The 15290-nt window shown below is 40.3% G+C and overlaps 1 protein-coding gene and 1 long non-coding RNA gene across 9 annotated transcripts in view; one reads left to right on the forward strand and one right to left on the reverse strand.

Annotated features, from left to right (window-relative positions):
- Positions 1-15290, reverse strand: part of SEMA6D (semaphorin 6D) — a 214756-nt gene that overhangs the window by 98598 nt on the left and 100868 nt on the right. The gene's annotated exons all lie outside the window — the stretch shown is intronic.
- Positions 7464-12006, forward strand: LOC114059953. The gene is made up of 4 exons (XR_003571785.1): positions 7464-7569; positions 10181-10350; positions 11294-11383; positions 11894-12006. It is a non-coding gene; the product is annotated as an uncharacterized LOC114059953 (long non-coding RNA).

Genomic DNA, 15290 nt, shown 5'->3' on the forward strand with positions numbered 1-15290 from the left:
GATGTTCAGGCACAGCGATCACGAAAGCTCAGCTTGAAAGAACTGCTTTACAGCCAGATTAGGGGATTCTTGACACTACTGTACCCACAGCCATTGTACGAGCAGTCAAAGTGCTGTTTCATAATTACAACTAAGAATACCATTAATGCCAATTATCTGCAGAAAGAATTGTAATTGCTCATGTGCACTCACCTAGAATGAAACCACAGGAAAGGAACAAAGCGCTCTAAAATCGCACAGCTTTTGAAACCACCCTGACTGGCTCACAGCTTTTTGCCCATGTGGTGGGGAAACCATGAGATGTAACCAAAGACAGGCCTATGGCTGGGTAACTGGATGATGCTCTTTGGTTCTTAGAAAAATCATTTAGTTAAGATCTTCTTGCATGATTTGTGCTCCAGAATCAAGGCTGTACTGCAGATTTCAGTGAATTATCTTGGGAAACCTGACATTATCCTGCTTATTCAGGCAATCATTTCAGCTGCTTGCAATGGGACCCTGGTACAGGTGGGGGGAAAAATGATACACTACCAAATTAGAAATAAAACAGTGAGTCACTCTCCAAACCTCCTCCCAGTGGCATGGTCAGTCTCTATCTTGTCTGTAGTCCTGATACAAAGCTTAAAAAAGGGCCTAAATATGCCTATAGGGTCAGCTGCCAACCCCAAACAAATAAAATTCCTAATGTGGAAAGCTCAGAGTAGGGGCTATCCTAAGGTTTCTAACCAAACACTGCATTCACTGAACAGGATCTTGGCTTTCGTGCTGGGAACTGTGTGGCTGTACTCTGTGTCACATGTGCAAAGAGGCAGTTATTGTGTTTCGTGCACCATTAATTAGTCTCTGATGTTTATACGGGCTTTTAATTTAATTCATTGAAAAGTTTTGCTCCGTTTGTATTTAATGAAAGTTCTTCCCCAGCATCTGTTTCTTGACCTTCAAAGCCCTCACCTGGTCCAGGATTCTCCCCAGGTTATTCAATATCAGCATGAAACTTCTGGAAAGGAGGTGAACAAAAATGAACCAGTTGCCAGCTGTGTGCAACTATGCCCAGCCAGACATCTTCATACCATATGGGTGGCTGGACTTCAATCAGGCAGGACTGAGAAGCTGAATGGAAGAAGGAATTCTCTTAGAAAACTCATCTCCCCTAGAACTATCATTATACTGAGAGTGCTTGCACATTTTAAGTAAATCTTTACCCTGCTTTCAAATGCCCCATGAGGCTGGACACCCAGCTAATCTTGGATCAAAAGGTGCCCAGCTCTGTCTGTGACATTGCAGAGTTCAGCCCAGCCTTCCCAAGGAGCTCACTGCAAATCTGCACACCCACAGTGCCAGAACAAAGCAAGTCTGACCACCTGAGGCACAGCACAGGCAGACCTTGGAGAGGAGAGCAACCACCACAGGGAAGGGGCCAAAGTATGAGAATAACAGTAAGAGGGTAGAGAGCACTGCAGATGAGAAGAAAATTAATTAAAAGTAAGCAGCAAAAGTAATTTTAATGAGAGGGCAGAGAAGAACATGGGGCAAACCAAAGGAGAACTTCAAAGCACTATTTATTACTTTTTAAAATACTTAAACAAAAGCACTATCAGCAATTAGTGCACTTAATCATTTGTTCTCTGCTCATAAGAGAAGGATATATGTATTAAAGAGTGACAGCAACTTAAAAAATCGTTTCAGGAATGAACTAAGGGTATTCCTGGCATACTCTGTATCTCCAGTCACATGGAGGTGTGAGCTTATGCATTGTCTGCCTTGAAAAGTGGATGGAGGGTGGTGGGAGGTGAAATAAGGAGGCAGGGTCAGGTGCTCCTTCAACAGTACAGGAATAATTAGTTTACAGACCACAGAATTCATGTCAACTGAGCTCAGATTCTCATCCTATTTTCACTACAATAGATTTGATGCCTTTTTTTTTTTTTTTTCTGACTCCTACAGGTAAAAATTCTAGATAGCCATCTAAATATCTTAATCTCCTCAGCACTTCCTGTATTTTTTATTACTTCATTATGGAGCCAAAGCCACCTTCTTTTACATGAACAATATAATTAATTTTACCTAATTTGCAATTATGAACAGATAATGGCCTTCCTTTCTTTTGTATCCACTGGTTATGTAGCAATTTCTAAAATAAAGACAGAATGGAACTCATATCAAAGCAGACTGTGCTTCCTGCCCCTCTAAGTAGTGACATATGCTAGAAAGGAAGGAAATTATGAGGTCCAAGACAATAAACAGACAGGACATGTGGAAAACAAAACGCCAAACTGTCCTAATTCAGCTGTGCATCTCTACTGGTTTCTCTATGATCTACCCATATCCTTAAGGAAACAAAAAACACTGATTTCTTACATAGCTGAAGTGTCAGAAGAAATCCATTTCTGACTAGTATGCTTTACAGAGACATCATTAAAAGCCTTTGTGATCTCCATCCTATGCTCAGATTTGGGTAGTCACCATTCAAGACAGATGTCATGATAAAACTGAAGTGCTATCTTTCCTCTCCCACTTGCTCATTTTAATCTCTCAGTAAATCCCAAACTTGCCAGGTCCCAGACACTCTTAATGTATGCAACATCCATATAGATCAAAAGGATTTTTTTACCACATGGCCAAGGCCTGATTTGAAGACATCCTTCTGGGAGATTCAATCCATTTACATCACTGTTGGTCCAGTGAAATCAATGGGATTACCTCAAAACTGGGCCAGTGTAAATAGAACATGAACTCTGACTGGAAATGCCAGTATGTCCTGACTGTATATTCCAGATGAGTAGAGCCTGATGCACTGGGGTGAGTGAGCAGGTAGAGGATGGAGCTGGAGGGTGCACAGCAATTCCTGAGGCCAGTGCCATGAAAACAAAATATAATATTACTTTATTTTATCATAACTTACTTGTACCATTGCCTAAATGTCTACACAGCAAACATTTGCTTGTGTCATTAGTTTATCTGTCCCTGGGTAACTGTTAAGATAGCTGTGGTTACTGTGCTGATCTAAGGTACTGAGCAAACATTTTGAAACATTTAGAATGGTTTCATTTATGGCAGAAGAGAAGCCAAAATGAGCTCTATCTTTGTTCTCCAATATCAGTGTAATGATATGTGCTGGAACAGCCTGGGGATGGGAATATTAGTCAACTGCTTTTACAGAACAATGACTTAGTGTCAAAGCCTAAAAACTGGAGGTTGTTGCACCCTTTCATTTTCTGTAATGATATCATGAAATGAAAACTATTTAAAAATACCCCCATAAATAATGAAAAATATTTGTCACTCTCTCAATATTTTACAGACATTCCCACTACATATTTCCTTATGCAGTGACTCCATTTCTCCTTCAATTATCTTTTGAAGCCCTCTTCTCTAGGACTTCTCTGATACAGATGAATTTCATTCCACTTTTACGGGCAATGTGAGCTTGTATACAAACAACAGTGTTTATAATGCAGAATCCTCAGGGCTGTCTCCTGAATTTCCCTACACAAGTAAGAGGTTGCAAGAATACAACAGGAATCCATTCTTGAGGGAGGCACAAGAGGAAGCAGAAAGTGTTATGTGCAGTGATGCAAGGAAGCAGAAAAGTGTTACATTCTTGTATCAGTAACTAAATCACACTGTACCATGGATCAACTATTGCCAGTTACAGTGCTCTATTTCAGGAACAGAGATAAGGATTTCAAATAACGATTACCGAAAACCAGATTGTTCATAATAACTGGTACACAAAAGATGAAATAAAATCAAGAATTTGTCATTGAATTTAGTGGGAATAGTCTGACACAGGCACTATCTCACCTTTGCAATACTCTAGTTGGAATTTAATAGAAAATTGTAGATTTTCCCCTTGCAATTACCTGAATCTACCCTGAGAGTTGCTTAACATCACATGAAAAGTTTGACTATAATAAATATTAAGAAGATAATTTCATTTAAGGAACATCTAAAGTACTTCAGTCAGGCCTCTAACTGAGGAACACTTTCCTTTAGAAGAAACATGGCAAATATCTCCAGAACTGAGTCTGTTGTATGGTTAAATTAAGGATCCGATAATTAAAACATATTTCACAGAAACAATTCCATGGTCTTTTGGTTTTCTTGCTACACAGAGATTAACAAAAGTTCAAGCACATACTATACACCTACAGGCACTGGAGATAGTGCCATATGGGTCACGGAGAAACTCAGATGCGCAACAGCAAGACAGACACTTGTAGAGGGTAGGAACAGACCTGCATTGAGAATTTCAGCAGCTACACAGACTGGACAACCTAAAATGTCCTTCCTTAGAACAGCACATGCATCAGCTGTTGATAAATTCAATACCTAGCCAGGGCAGAAATTTCTCTGCACACAGGCTGCCGTTAGAATGGTAAGTGGCATTTGGTAGTCATATAAACCAACCGCTGCTGGAAGAACAGATTCCAGATATGCCATTTCATGTTTGGTACATTCCTTATAATGAGCAGGTGGATTCAGTTTTAATCCTGCTAGGAGGTGACCTTTTCAAAATTCTGTATTTTTACTGCCTATCAATTTTGCTTCTTTCTTCCAAGCTCGTGAGATTAAAATCAAAGATGAATAGGAATTGCTAGAGAATTACTGAATGCTGAAAAAGCCAAAGTGTTAAAGATGGCTTTCACCCAGTGTATGCCCTCATGCAGCCATGATATCTGATTTTTAATAGATTAGGTGCAAATATGCACATTAGCAAACTAAACAATGTAGTAATATCTACAGAGAACAGGTTTCATCGATTAAATCATAAATATAGCATCTTATTATGCTTTTGGGGAAACAGAAATATGAAAAGCAAGGCATGCATTTTTGAATTATAAGAGGAGGGAATATTGGCAAATCTTTCAACAGCTGTTTATCATGAAAAAGAAGTTACAGTTACTATTCCCCAGCCATGCAGTCTGAAAAACTAAAAACTGTACATTAATAAATTATAACAATGATGCATGAAGCTAATATAAAACTTTTGAAGGCAGTTTCTTAGTCCAGAGGGAGTTGTCAGATTTGCTATTTGTGACTTTAATGTTACTTGGAATTTCTTCTAGGGCGTTTAAAACTCCTTTTGTGACTCTTCATCAGCAGTTTCACAGACAGCAAAGGCCTTGACAATATACATTTTCACTTTCTGCATGGCTGACGGACTTCATATGCTATATCCAATTTAAGGGTAGAGCAGTAGATTACATTGCTCGAATATAGAGAGCCATTGCCATTGAGACTGAATCATTGCTGTTTATAGTAATTCTTACTATTTGGTTTTTGACAGCCCTTTGTGACTGGAATAAAAGATGATGCCGAGATTATTGTCAAGCTACTGTAATAGCTAGTAGTGCATGAAGTCTGCAGCAGATGGACTTGAACTTATGAGCTCTCAGATTCTCAATAGCCTTTCAAATGAGCAGTGTTCTCCTTGGCCACATGTAATGCGACTGACTTTGACAAACCCTTATTTCAGAAGATGAAATATTATTTCAGCCAGCTTTCTTTGTTCTATTTGAAATGTTTTATAGGGCTTAATTTGAGAGGTAGCTCGGAATTGAGAGAACAAATTGATTTTCAGTTGCATGAGGTAAACTACGTTACAGGTACATCCAAGCTGAACAACAACAAAGTGACTCAACATAGTCAGAACACTTCCAAAAGTGCCCCCCAGCCATTTCCATTACAATACACAATTGCTATGTAACTGTCTTTGGCTAAACTCATATTTTTCCTCATGAATCCCACTAATTCACAGACCTTTAATATAACAAAGAAGAAGCAATAGTAAAAATTTGTTTGGCATGTGATACCCCAGAAGGATTCCCTTATAACACAAACAACTTGGATGCTGTTTTAGCTGCTGTCAAGAACACAGATGGACAGCAACCAGCTTGTGTTGCTGCAGGAACATCTTACACCTGATTTGTCTCACTAAAGACCCCTTCCAGAAGCACAATTCTCTCAGGTCACCAGTTTACTGATTCCTTAGTGCAGTGCAGTGCAAACCCACTGTTGTTCAGTCAGCTGTTCATGCCAGAATGGGCCAACAGAAACCTACGAGAGTGAGCTGAGCTTTAGCAGTTCTCTGGACCCAATGAATACACATAACCAGGCCCTAAGTCAAATCATAAATGTTCCAAGGGCTGATTTAAAACTTGGACAGATTATTTCTTTTGTCCATATTTTGAATCTTTGCATCAGGATCCATTACTCCTGCAAACCTTTTTTCTTTTTTTTTTTTTGCGTATCATGATTCTTTCTTTATATTCTAGCATTACAGTTTGATCTTTTATTGCATTGCTGCTGTTCAAGATCCTATAGTTAAAGTTGTGTCAGCACTTTTACTACAAAACCCATTTACGAGGGGTTTATAACACAGCTATAAAGATGTACTACAGAATGAAAGGTGGTTTACAAAGTCTCAGCATGGGGCACTGTCTTTTTTTTATCACTTTTTAATAAACAAATTAGACTTGCTATTTTAAGCCTTTATGAGTGTAAAGCAATTCCAGTTTATAGGTTATTGCCTATATAACGTGGCAATCAACTGTTATTAAAAAAAGTAAAATGAAACAACTTATAAGTACTATGATTAAAACTGATTATGGAAAAAGTGGAATTTTGAGACAGTAAAGGCAGGCCAAATACATGTTTTCTTATGGGAGTGAGCTGTGCACTGAGAATGTGCTGAGCTTTATAAACTCATTTTCCCCAAGGCAATGGGGGAGTCCAGCTTGGGGTACAAGGTGTGAACCTGGTGAATAAATTCCCCTGGAATCTCTTGCTCTGTGTTTATGTTGCAAGGACACTGGTTCCCAGTGGAGTAAACACTGGGTAATGCATTCTTCTCTCCTCTAATGTCATCAGAGCTGACTTCCTGAAAAAAAGATTTTCAAGCGCTTTCAAAGTGCAGGTTGCTCGTGAACCCCACAGATGTGTGCTTTAATAAAAACCCACTGATGAGGGTCAGTGAAGGCTCGAGAGTGCCTGTTTTGGAGTGTAGTTTACCCTTTACTACATTACCCTTCTCTTGTTTCTGCTTAGCCAAGTACAGTGCTGTGTTTGGAGGCACTCTGCAAAACCCCTACATGAAGGTGCTACCTGGTTGAGCAACTTTCCTTGATAAACTGTTTCAAGACACTGGGGTTTGATGAACAGATTCACAGCTTCTCACCAGTGACTCATCCCCCAAGATGAGGGTCTGGTAGCCCACTCAGGACTCACAGATCAGTAATAACATGAAATAATGAGTCCAGAGGGACTGCCAGAGAAAGCTGGTCATACTGCTTGCAGTACCTGAACTATGAAGCCCCATGTGTAAAATTCTCTGTGTACCCTTGAACACTTTCATGGAATCTTGTGTTGCACCCTGGAGACATCCTTAGTTACACGCAGTTCCCAAGATGTGCTGACAGACTAGGAATGCTCCACTAAGTCACTACATCTGTGGGTTAATTCACGGCTCTGGATTTGGCTGTGATGTGATGAGAGTGGGAGGTGAGTTTCAAAGTATGCTGACTATAGAGGGCATTCAAATAAAGAAAGAGCACTGGCTATGTACATGTACAGATGTTATGTGCAAAATCTGGAGTGAAACTCAGGCTCTCTCTACACTGGACCAGACGTACACACAAAGCTGCACCTGTGAATGCACTGGATGACACTCACCAGCCAACTCAGACACCAAGAGGGGAAGCTGCACCAGCACAAACTTCAGCCCAGGCTGCTCATACCTTCCAAAGGCTTCGGGTGCTTCCCAGCTGAAGCATGTGCTGCCAGAGCCCTGGCTATTAGCACTGTGTTACAAGTGAGGTAACAGATGTGCTACTGCCTGCAGTGCAGGGAGCCCTGAAGTCCAGGCTCCGCTGGCTTCTACTGAATTGTGGATCTGAAGTAATTTTAAAATGTTAATATCTTGCACTCAGTGAAAATGGGGCTGCCTCGGATTCTGATCATGCAGGCGCTACACAGATAACTTTACACATGGGACCTCACAGAGCTGCCTAAATTACAGTATGTTATTACAAACTCCAGTGAAGACTGGCACAGAAATCAGGACTGATTTTTAAAAAACAGACCACAAATTCCAAAGGAATAACTAAAGGCAATGAGGGGAAAAAATTAAAAATCAGGTTTTACAATGGTGCTAGCCACATATTAACAGAAGATCTATTGTTGTCTTTCTCATAAGTACTGCATATTAAAAAGAATTAATATACTAAAAATATGTTTTCAGAGGAGATGAAACTTCAATTGTCTGCACATAAAATACCCGTGATGTATTTAAACAACCTTTTAACGGATGAACTATTAAATATATTTTCCAATATACCTAGGAAGGAATCACTAAATGCTAATCTTTTCCTAAATATTTAAACCATCAATACACTGCGCAGGCTAACAATGAGTTTCTACGAATGTAAATGGTTCTGTAATAATTTAAAACAACCTTAAGTACCACACGTAGAACTGCACGATCACCTCCCAGTGACCCCGGATTTTTCCTCAGTTTTGCAAGGAAGGTTGCTGGCAGCAAGGTCGTTACACGGACTGACAAAAGCAAGTGGAGACAGCGAGCTGTGCTTATTTAAGTCTCTATTCTTCCATGCCACTCAGCTTCAATCCTGTGCCTGGCAAAACATCATCAGTATTCTCTGCCTCTTTTAACTAAAGGAAGCAAATCAAGAACCAGACAGGCTAATGGGAACTGAACCTCATTTCTTGGCCTCTCGCTCAACCTGTGAAGCCAAACGGAAAGCAGCCCACTTCTCCAGGCCTGTGCTCCCCTTGCCAGCTGGGAAGCCGAGCCCCTCCTCGCCTCCCGGCTCCGTGGCAGGCAGCATGCAGACTGCTTTCCCGGCTGTGAGCACCATGAGCCAGCTGGGAATCTGACTGCTTCTCCAGGTCTCCTGTCCACCTGCCAAAGAGAGTCTGCAGGGCTCCTTTTCCACTTGCCCCAGCCAGTTAGGAGGTGATCTATAGTGCTATTATCACAGCAGTCCAAGAATCTCCGTACAAAAATGAAGTTTTGGTAAAGTTCCACAAGAAAGGGGACCAAAAGAGGAATTTAATAAGGAAAGGGCATCCTCCTCACTCTTTCTCAGTTCCCTCAGAGTCAAATTTAGGGGCTGTATTTCCACCCCTTCTCCTAACTGTGCTTAATCTGAGGCACATTCAACTAGAAATACCACAGACACATTAGAGGGAGGGAACTGAAAAAGCAACGGCTACTGACTAGAGCTGGTTGAAAGGCTCTCAACAAAACCTGAAACCATATAAAACCCACCTCGTTTCATATTTCACTGCAACTTGAAACTCAAACCAGACTTGTCGAAAGGTTCTCTGAGGATTGTGGTTCCAGTCACAACTGGCTGATCCATTTATAGTGTGCAACTGTGTTAGACAAACTGAGGGCCAGTGTAGCTGGGCTCTGTTTCGCAGCTCTGAGATGTAAAGGAGAAGGTCAGCTAGTCCTACGTGCTGTCCCTTGTGGCAGGCTCTGAACATGGGGAAGAGGCTCATCTCCCTCACACAGGCAGACATGCAATAGCAAGACAGAGCATATCCCCTCCCCATTTTCCATTTCTGTATGGGATAACCAGTCAGTTAAAGGATGCTTAGAGATCAAGAACCTTGGGATGAACAAGTGCAAAGAAAGAAGCATCCTTCTGCCCCATCAGGAGAGGACAGGTTGTTTCCCCCATACACAAGCCACAGCAGCCTGGTTTTTGGCCCATTTGTCTGCTTGCAGTTGGTCCAGGACCAGGTTACTGTTTTCACCTGAATTAGTTGCTTGAAAGATACTTTGAGTAAACAACTTCTGCATCTGAACTTGTTACACAGGTTACTGTTGTCATTCATGCATTGTTCTGCACTACTCCATGCTTTGGATGGTCAGTACAAGCAAACCACTTCTGGTCACTGAGTCATTGGTCATAATTTTTATTGTTTTATGCTGGCTCTGCTCACATACACATAGGTGCTAGCAAACAGAAAAACCACTCATACAACCTCAAGTACATTCACAAGCCTCAACTGCCCCAAATGGCCACAAAGAGCAAATACACAATCGTCCTGTCAGTACATAGATCATTTCACCAGCTTCAGTAACGTGGATATTTAAAACTACCTTTTCCCTTTCCCTTCTTTCTTCTCTCTCTCTGTGCTTTTCCAGGTCTAGTTTGAGTTTTGTTGTGAAGCACTGGATTCATTCATACATCAAAGGGAACCTAAGGCATCAGAGCCCACATAGACAGAAAACAAAGGCACTGTTTACAAGGCGGAAACTTGCTGAGAGAAGCAGCTGAGTTTTGCAAGGCTCACCCACTGACTGCCACCTTGGAGGTACATCAAACACCACTACTTGCTCCATACAGTCAAACATTTCTCTTTCAAAGCCTCCCAATATAATGGATTATTTGTATTACTGTAGTACTGAAAAGTCCCAGCCCTGACCAGTGCCCTGTGTGGAGTACTTCCCCCTTACTGAGTTTTGCTGGATGTGAAACAGCCCAGCTCTGTGGGCACAGAGGTCTCTGTGGGCTAATCTAGATTAAATTAGGCTGGAAGGAGCTACCACAGTATCTCAAAACTAGGCACCCACATTAAGGATTAACCTTCTCTCACTCAGGGTTTGTACTGAGCCAGAAAAAAAAGAAAAAAACTTAATTTTTTTTTTTTCTTAATGAGTTCCTGTTATATTTATTATACACTTAGACTAACATATAGGGGCGGTTGACCATATTTTTGAGGTCCTATATGCTTATTCTCATTTAAATAAATTACTTCCTTTTTGAGCAGGGTCAAAAGAGACTCTGGCATGGGAAGACACAGGCAAACTAGCTGTTTCACATACAGCTTTGCACTTTTCAAGCCAAGTGTGGAAAGCCATGGCAGATTCAAAACTCATCCTCTTTCCATCTGGCAGAGCAGGAGCTCAGTATCCTTCCTATCTTGTAGACATGCTTTTTTCCTTTAGCTGAGAATTATTAATTACAGTTAGAGTGTCTGCTTTTCTCTGTTTGTTTGTTTTTGCTCGTATGCCAGGCTGCATACAATGTATCCAGTATTCTGAAAATACAGCTGAGTCTACCAGCCTTGCACTTCCCTTTGCTACACCAACCCTGTTTCTTTACAGCTGAGATAAAAAAGAGGGGATAAGTATTTTAAATGACACTCATCTCATAGCCTCCATAAAGTATGAACATTTTTTCTTCGTTGTGGATAAACGTTTTGGCAACTAAATGAAAAACACAAAAATCATAACCTTGTTCTTCCACGACTACAGAGTGCCTTGGACTGCAGAACAGTGGACTTCCAGTCCTCCAGCCCTTCACAAAACTTGGAGGAGGCCCTTGTCAGTGAGAAACTTTGACAGGTTACATCAATACAAACTGAAGGCCCGGCTCTGATCACAACTCAGAGGAAGCCCACTCATGAAGTTGTGAGGACTTTGTTTGTACTATCAGTGCCATAAATGAGAACAAAATGGAGGGTACAGAGCAGCAACTACTGGATAACCTCTAGAACATTTGTTGCTAGTGTTTATTACACCAAATACATAATAATGGGTTTCCTATTAGACTCAATTTTCTCCACTCATGGAAACACAAAACAGAGTGTTTAAATCCAAATAAATAGTTTCCTTTTAAAATGTGGGCACATTAATTTGGCTTACAGGATAATAGCTTTATTCTAAGAAATGCATATTAAGAGTATAGTCCACAGAGCATATGATTCCTAAGATATATGCTGGACAACAGTATGAACCACACCTATGCCTGGTGACTGTTCACATTGAGAAGGGTGTTGCTTACCTATGCCTTCTTTGAGGGGGCTGATTACTATTTGCAGTGATGTGGATGTTGCATTGGCTTCACTGTGCTAGGTCAGTGAGCAAGAAGATTTGAGGCTTATTCAGAGTCTGCACTCTCATCTGAAGCACGATGCAACAAATAGCTATGAGGAGCAAACACAAGGAATGATGAAGAGGAATAAATGTTACATGTAGAAAAACTTGTAAGCTAACAAAATAGCTATTTCACAGTTTAGTGATTCCAAAATAATCTGAAAGGTTTTAACAAAAATCTTCACCTTTGATTTTGGCTATCACAAAACCCTGGCTGCCCCTGTGCATAAGTGACTTCTCGTGTTAGCACAGCAGACATTTCTTCAAGCAGATATTCAGAAAAGAAGAGCACTTCACATGTTCATTAAACTACAGCATTTTACTAGAAAAGTTACAGAGTGAAAAATAGAGATGCCTGTGAGGATGAAGTACCCCCAGCTAGTACCACTGGTGTAAGGAGAAGAACAACTGGGCAACACAGCATTCTGAACTATTTTGCTTCATGGATTAGGTTCTGTGGCTGGGAGCAAGAGCCCAGCAGAGCTTGACTGGCTCTCACCAAGCAACTGCTGCTGAAAGCAAAGGACATCAGCAGCTGCTGGAGCAGTGGCACTCCCATGCCAGCACCCTGCCAGCTGGATCTGCAGCTCCACTTCAGAGCTACAGGCACTCAGAGAAATCAAAACGAGGAAAATAATCAATATAATGGAATTCTTAAGAGAAATTTGAAAAAAAAAAAAAAAAACAAACCTCATCAGACTAATATTTCTGTGGATATTTTAAAAAATCTGTTGCAGCTTCCAAAAGTTTTAGGCATACTTCACTGTATTCAGTGTTACAATCCCAAGAGCCTAACAACCATGAACCATGTTTTTATTCCTTATCAATCAAACTACTCCTGCCCAGAGTGCCATGGGAAGAGTAAGAACAGAAGTGTGGGTCTATTGAACCTTTGTCTCTCTACAGCAGAGTACTGTGTATGGGCACACGATCCCTCTTCTGTTGAAAGCATATACTCAAACTCTCAGTTTTCTCTTTTTAAATATACACCCAAATTATCCTGCTCAATACGCATCCGTAAAACTACATATGTCATCTCAGGTAGGTATTATAAGCATTTTTTATTAATTGGAGATGTATTCTGGTTGTATCAGGAGTTCTACTTTCTACAGTCATTTCTTCTGCGATCTTTTAGAAATGGTTATGTTAAACCCCATGCTTTCTTTAACACTTGAAATAAACCCCATGTGAATCTGTTTCTTCTTAGGAACCAACCACTGCTTTCTGTTGTGTGAAGAAAATGAAAAGATACCAAATTATTTGAATCTCCCCAGTGAATACAGTATCTACAGAGTAAATATGAAGTTATACACTGTCTCTCCTCGCAAATTCTGTTACTTGGCTAAAAAATCTGGACATAAATATCTCAGTTATCCAAGATAATCTGTGTTTAACAAAGTTTCATTTATAAAACTTACCATGGCTAATAAACATTTTAATTATTGATTTCAGCTGAAAAATTCCCGAGGCTGAGCATAAACAAAAGAAATAAGTATCTGCCTATTGGTTAATGTTTTTATTCAAGTGTAGAGGTGAAGCTATAGATCCCAGAGATGGAAAAGCAATTTGCTATTCTCACTCATATTTAAAACCCTATTAGTGGGTTTGTGGAAAAAAAAAAGTCATATACTTCAAAAAAAAACAGGCTATGAATTAATGTTTATAGATTTTATTGCTTTTCCTAGCTCTCTCTATTTCTATTCTCTATTCTTTGTAATAGTCTTAAAAAAACCTTAGGATTATAATTTTTTCCCTGCAGATGCTGTCTTTTTCTATTAAACAAACATCAATCCCCTGCATTTTCCCTCTTTTGTTACCCTGCCACCCCTTTTGTATCAAATGGACGTAACATTATCTCAAATACTTTTGCATTTAACATCTACAACTTCATTTCACACGGGTCTAATTCAGACTCCATAATACTAATAACAATAATCATCACACTGCTGTGTATTACAAAAGACCTAATTTTTTTCATTGCATAGGACTTCCTTTCCTGTTGACTTTGGGCTAGACTTGAAAAGCACAGCCTGTTGTCCATCATGGACAGCCCTACAGGGAGCTCCACCTTGCTCAGCAGGAAGGATCAGGGAGGAGGTACAGCTGATCTGCCCATCAGGATTGTTCCCACCACAGATGACCTTTCCCTGTGGCCTGTGTGGGCTGTTAAGAAAACCAGCAGAGAGCAGAACATGTATCAGTGGCTCTGAAAGCCTGAACCAAACGTACTGGCAACAGCAGATGGGGGCAAGTGAAACTTTCATTTGTCCAGGTCCTGCAGGGTCTATAGCAAAGACTGATACAACAGAGTTCACGTTATTTAGTCATCATTTGTTTGGGGTTTGCATTTGGGAAGGAGTTTGCTCTGAAACTCAGTAAGAACAGCAAGATCCTGGCCCCAGTCAGGAGTATATGAATCTTCTCAAATCCACCCACATGCCCATTGGGACAGCTGTGTGGGGCACACCTGATCAGATTAAGGAATCAACAGAAAACTTGATGTGGGATGCCCCCAAATACTCATAATCTAACAGTTTAGGTTGTACTGAAACATTAGGTTGCACTTGAAAAAGTTCTCTTCTTATGTGAGGAGCAGATCAGGGCAACTGAGCCTTCATGTGAAATAAATTCATCATTCTTCTAATCTTTTGGGGTTTTTTTATGATGTAATGCCAGGTATGATCATCTCTATGAAGAGAGAGAGCACAGTAGTTGAAAGTCTAGTTAGACAAAAATTTCAGGATTACCACTAGCCTAAAAGTTCTCTTCTTCTTTTAATTGTATTTTCACTGGAAAGAAATTTCTATGTAATCAATTTTTTGCATTGTATTTATCCTAGTCAGAGAGGTCAACTTTAGTTCTCAATTGTCCTGGCCACAAATTTGCTGGTCTAACAGATCAGAATGACTGGAGAATCAGACCATGGAATGCTTCTGTTGCACTTCTTCTGCACAATTATTTTGAATTTCTTTTTGTGACAAGACAGACAACACCACCTCTGGATTCACACTGCACTGACTTCAGCAGATAATGCTCGTTTAGCTGTTATTAACTGCCCTGAGGGTGATACGAAGTCCGCACCTATCATCTGAAACACATTCCAAGATCAACAATAGGAGTCACCAGATAATTTTCTTCTTTACTGAAGGATGCTCTAAACTTTAAATGTTTCTCTTTACCTCATGTTATACACAATAAAAATGACCATTCAGTTGCTCTTACAAACTTAAATGCATATACTCCAACTTTGTACCCAGAGGGCAATTTTCTGGATTATAAAAGGGCAGACATCTATTTTGCAGCATACCTGCTATTTTTATAATTCAGTCTGAGAGAAGGAGAAACAACTGGGAGTTGGAAGACCCTGATACCAAGG

Source organism: Empidonax traillii, unplaced genomic scaffold (genome assembly GCF_003031625.1).
Source record: "Empidonax traillii isolate 1590-97213 ecotype Southwest subspecies unplaced genomic scaffold, ASM303162v1 scaffold248:size1534464, whole genome shotgun sequence".
NCBI classification, from domain to species: Eukaryota; Metazoa; Chordata; class Aves; order Passeriformes; family Tyrannidae; genus Empidonax; species Empidonax traillii.